At 32.3% G+C, this 5,952-nt stretch overlaps 1 long non-coding RNA gene across 1 annotated transcript in view; it reads right to left on the minus strand.

The window, feature by feature from the left end:
• Positions 1-1,918: 1,918 nt before the first annotated feature.
• The window catches only part of LOC111086864, a 97,652-nt gene continuing 93,618 nt past the window's right edge, over positions 1,919-5,952 (minus strand). Inside the window, exons 4-5 of the long non-coding RNA XR_002611592.1 lie at positions 3,934-4,145; positions 1,919-2,877 (exon numbers count right to left, since the gene is read on the minus strand). This is a non-coding gene — a long non-coding RNA (uncharacterized LOC111086864). The remainder of the gene's footprint in view (positions 2,878-3,933; positions 4,146-5,952) is intronic.

A 5,952-nucleotide genomic window follows, 5' to 3' on the forward strand; every position in this document is an offset into this window, starting at 1 on the left:
TTTATTTAAAGAAGGATGACGTTTCGAGCTAGCGCTAGCTCGAAACGTCATTTTTCTTTAAATAAAAATATATAATAACTTGGCGATTGTTCAACCTATTATTTAATTTTGATATTTTCGTCGCCTATGCGGTTTTGACTATATTTGTATTTCTTAAAATAAGTACAACATCCTTTGTGAAATTATATTTGCTGTCGTTACAGGTTAATGAAGGATCACGAGAGAGAAATAATCCAAAACAGTAAAAAACAAATATAATTTTATTTGATATTAAAAATACTTTTAATGCATTATATTTTTTCTAAGTCTTTTGACTATATTATCATTATAAAATGTCCTTCATGTTCTGAAAATCAATTTACAACTATCCAGGACCCAATATGGATCTTAGTTTACTATTCACTCACAACAGAAGAGCATGCAGCATCTTTGTTATTACTGAAGTCGAGACAGCTGGATACAGTGCTCTTGTTATCTGCCACCTCATCAACCTCTGACTTCTGATCCAATCAGTGTATCACGAGTAAGTCAGTATGTACAAATAAGAATTTTCAGTGTGTTCAATGTAATTTCACATGGGAGACCACTACAGCTTGTTCTTTGATCGTTTGAACAGTTAAAGATGTGGACCTGTCCAGCCAGGACTAAGTTGCTTCTCCAGTACTGACACACATCAAAGGTAAAACCCAGTCCCCAAAGCTTAAATTTAAATTATATCATTGTTTCGTCATAACATCTCTTTGGAAACAAGGCTGCTTTACCCATCTTATCATAAACAAATTTATACGCATCTGCTAATGAAGACTTCTGGCAGCTCTAAAACATGTTTAGTTAAATAAGAGATGGACTGTATTCCAGTGTCAACCACTGGTTAAGCTTTGGTCAACATTATCAAGTAATTAGATGATTACAATTAAAGTCTCTGAAGGAGGACATGTTAGTGCCAGAAGAAATCAATCCAGGTTTGGATAATTCAAACTAGCAAAGGTAGAAGCTGCCATTGCCTGTCAGTCATCAACCTGTCTGCTGTTGGCCAGAAAAAAACTGTCGTTGTTCCTGTTACACAACAGGATACAGTTTCTGTTCCAGTATCCCTTCTATTCAGAGTGCTGTCTTTAGGATCAAACTGCTGCAACCACAGTGCAGCCACAATAATAGGCTCTGAAGAACATTGTCTACCAATTGGAAACCACTATGGTTAAATTGTGTTGGTGCTTACAGCAATAGAGCTGTAAGTTGAGGATTTGTAGTGTCATGAGATTTTGTCATCTCAGAACTACATTAAAAATAAACATAAAAAAAAAGGCCAAGCCACTTCAGTACAGCAGTTAGCTTCTTCATATTCAACGACTTGTTTAACTACCTGAAATTGATTTGCCACAGAAATAAGCGTAATCAGACATGAGATGCACCTGAAGCCTGTGTTTTTCTATGTGGATTTACTTAGGTAGTCCTTGAGAAACTTGGCAATATAAACTGCTGAGTTCAGCATCAGGCATTGCACTACCTCCGAGCCTTGTATTTCTACAGAACTACTTGCCTGAAATGCTTCAAAAAGTCCAGCACCCTCCTTTCCTATGCCTTTGACCAACATACAAGGTAACATTCTTAGACCCACTTAGCAAACAAGCCAGGTGTGAAAGATAGATAAGCTCTTACAGACAGTGTACAAAGTTTGAAAAAAATGCATAAATAAAAATATATACATTCTATATTATAGAAGAGATTGGGTTCATGATACTTACACATGAAAGACCTGAAATGATGATTCCAGAGATAATGAATTAAATGTAATAACGTTACAAGTGTAAAGAAATTACAAATTATTCAACAAATACTCTTAATCAATTGGCAAAAAATAGTCTATATTTTGACAAAATGAACAAGAACATTAGTAATAAGTGAAGACTTCTCAACATTTTCCAAATGAATAAGAATTACGTTTATTTTTTTAACACATCAATTTGATGCCTTATTTTCAGATAAATAATACAACTGTAGATAAGAGTCACAAACTCGAAAGCTACTTGGTAATTAATTTCATGCATGAACTCGTGTAGAATAAAGTAATCAAGTTAAAATAATAATTTAAGATTCCCATTTATTTGTAATTACAATATTCTTATTGACGTCAACATAATGTTTTAGGTCAATAAAGAAAAAACTCATTTCTATATATATAATAAAATTTGAAAAGCAGTTTGTGGCATTGTTAACTTTTCTTTCACTCAATAAAGCTAATAAATAAAAATGAATCTTATATTGTTCTTTGCAATTACAGATTTTCTGATGAACTGAGAGCTAGGAACACCACAAACCATTTCAAAGTTTTTTAAAAATAATATACAGGCTGTCTATCCACTAATAACATGGTTTAAAAATCTTACACAAACTCTTAGAATCGCACAAAAACAATTAATTGATCTGTCAAGGTACTATGCTTAAAATAGAGTGTACATGTTGTTGCGTGAAAAATTTGGTGTGGCATGTACAACACTTTCAACACATAGACTACTAAGAAAGATGTGATGCATTTTTACAATTTATATTTTTTCCTGGAAACCCTATATATATAGGCACGTAAAAGGTCATCTTTGATGCAATAGTCCTAAATATTAAGACCACAAATCTCAATCTAATGCATCAGCTCCCGGTTCCACACTGGATGATGGACACAGATGTGTCGTCGCAAGTTTGATTTTCTGGTAAAGCCTTTTCCACAGACATGACAACAATGATTTTCTTTATTTCGATGTTGAAAGAAGTGATGATTCTGCAAAGTGTTGGATGTGTTAAACAATTTACAACACTCTGGACACTGGAAACGACGTCCTACTGAAGTTTCCACCCACATCATTTTCCACTGATAGCGTGGACCTATAGACACATTAGAAGAAAAATTATAGTTACTTTTGAAATAGATTAAGTTACATATGATTCACAGAATAATAGACTATGACAGATATTGCTTCACTAAACTAGTCTCCTTCAATACCATGAACATATTATTTTTAAACAGAAATTTTAACATGTAATTAAATTTGATAATGGGTTTTACACATTGCAGAAAGTACAAGGACACAAGTGTCAGTACGAAGCCTAAAATACCATCACTTATAATACTCTCCACACAATTCCCAATTTGGATTTTCTAACAAAAAGAAAATCAATAATAATAATTATTTACTGCACCTACGATGTACTTTGAAGATCACAAGACTGACAAACACTTAATACACTTCTTCCTTCACTCCACTATCTATGAAATGAGCACATGAGGACGTGTATTTATGGTTGTTTGCATCTGCTGCAAATTAGAATGAAATAATATAATGCAGAAATAAAATTACACTTTCAGAGAGATTACTTGCCAATAATACACTAAAAGTATATGTTCTTTTACACTTTCAGTGATACTGCTTGTCATTCATATACTAAAAACCCATGTAATATCTCATAACCTGACTTATGTTCTTGTTAAACAAGCTGTTACTTTTATTTGGTTCTAAAAGTTTAAGTGTAGATATCAATCCTCATGTATAAAAGTAAGCTCTAGAAAAATTGTATTAAATATATGTTAATCATCACATGCATTTGAAATAATAAAATATGCACTTCAGTATCTGCTATATCATAACCGAAATGAATACATATTAGTATACTGGTTTCGTGTTTATATTTTTCAAAGTGTATCTTCAATACCTATAATGTGCTATTACAAAACATTTTTCTTTTAGAATTTAGTGGTTATGAATTAGGCACAGAATTCTTATCTTAGTTTAGATGCCCAAGTTCTAATCCACAAAACATTACAAGGCTAACACATTTTTGTTTATACCTGGTAGTCACAGAAATTTTAGTTCAAAAGGCCAGGTTTTAATCCAGAAAACCACACAAGTCTAGCACATTTTTGTGTTTTTATTTTTTTTATACCTGGTAGTCACAGAAATGTTCTTTCATGTTTGATTTTCGAGTGAAGGCCTTCCCACAGAACTGACAACTGTACTTGCCCTTGTTCTGGTGTTGATAAAAGTGATGACTCTGTAAGGCGCTGGATGAATTAAACAACTTTCTACAATCTGGACACTGGTATTTATGCCCATACGGTGTCTGAACCCTCATCATCTTCCAACGATATCGTGAACCTATAATCAATGATACAAGATTGTATTATTGATTGTAATATTCTTAATATCTGTAGTAATAATCACACATTAGTTGCAATAACCACTTATATAGTTTTTTTTTTTTGCTATTCCACACCTACACACCTTTTGTAAATATAAACAAGGACCATAAAAAAACAGCATTTTTTGTTTAATAAAACTGTATGTGATGACGCACATATAGCTTTTGAACTTTAATTTTTCATAATCACTGTCGCATGAGATACAAAGTATAATCTAGTCGTATGAAATTTATTGGTAATATAACTGATCATCAGCTGAAGTGAATTGTGTGAGTAAACATGCATTCTTAGAAATGTAATACACGGGTAACTAGCATTCAGTTTTCAGAAGCTACAAGGTTTTACAGCTTTCAAACACCTGATATAATATAAATGGTGTTTCTGTATCACAATATTTAACTGTTAACACCACAGCAGATGAGGATCTAGCACCACAATCTCACCTTTTATAGTTAATTTTTGAAGCTGCTGCCTGAAATTACGCTACTAACAGTCATTATTTTTATATTTACACAAGTTTTTACACTGTACCATCAACATGAAAACCACATTAAAAAAGTCAAATCCATCGACAGGATTTTTCATAAAATCTCATTTACCTAGATGGCTAAAAATCTTGCATTTGTTAACTTACACCAGATACATACCATCACATTGAGGTCACATTACAAAACACTGAGTGTGTAAAGTCTGAGTCATGTCAATATCGAATCAATATACATGTATATTGTGGCACCAAATCAAATCTGCATTAAAGGGATTCATGTAGAAAGTTGTTAAAATATATAACCATTAATTTTCATATATTATTTATGTAGCATGGAGATCCACAATACTTTCTTGATCAGAACTTAATTTTTGTAACATATTCTAAACACAGATAAATCTGTATAGATATTAATCAACGTAGTAATATTAGCAGTAGATTGTATGCAAGCATGTTCATTTCAAAAGTTTCAAGTAATGCCAATGTATACTTTCCTTCATTTAATTCAAACTTTCTGCCACAGTTACAATCATTTGTTGTTGGAAATATTTTACAATTACTTGTGCACTAATCTCGACTAGTGAAACATTTCTACCGGCATTGTTTTGTTGTTCCATTGCTAATATCTTCCTTTCATATTCAGGTTCCCTTCTTGCAATGTATATTTATTTGTGGAATTGCATTCCTTATCAATATCACTTTATTATGAAAACATACTTGCTTTCTGACCTTGATTTGACCTTTACATAAAAACTGTAAATTATTATATTGTGATTGGAAATTAGGAGCTACAGGATGGGGTATAAAAGGGTGCAGAGGTGCAATTTAAAATAAGATCAACAGATTATATGGCTTGGTTAACCATTGCACTTGTTGGCCACTTTATGGAATATAAAAAAGAACTTAAGCTTGGCAATGGACACTATAAACAACTGTATGTTCTGACTTGAAACAGAAATATGTGGAAACCTTATACATTTCTAAAATACAGCACCACTCATCCAAAACATGCTTCAAGAAGACTCGTATCAAACCATGAATCAAGAAAATTAATCCCAAAACATTCATCAAGAAAACTCATCCCAAGACATGCATCAAAAAGACTCATATCAAAACATGAATCAAGAAAATTAATCCCAAAACATTCATCAAGAAAACTCATCCCAAGACATGCATCAAAAAGACTCATATCAAAACAAGAATCAAGAAAATTAATCCCAAAACATTCATCAAGAAAACTCATCCCAAGACATGCATCAAAAAGACTCATATCAAA

This window comes from Limulus polyphemus, unplaced genomic scaffold, assembly GCF_000517525.1.
Source record: "Limulus polyphemus unplaced genomic scaffold, Limulus_polyphemus-2.1.2 Scaffold1499, whole genome shotgun sequence".
Classification (NCBI taxonomy): domain Eukaryota; kingdom Metazoa; phylum Arthropoda; class Merostomata; order Xiphosura; family Limulidae; genus Limulus; species Limulus polyphemus.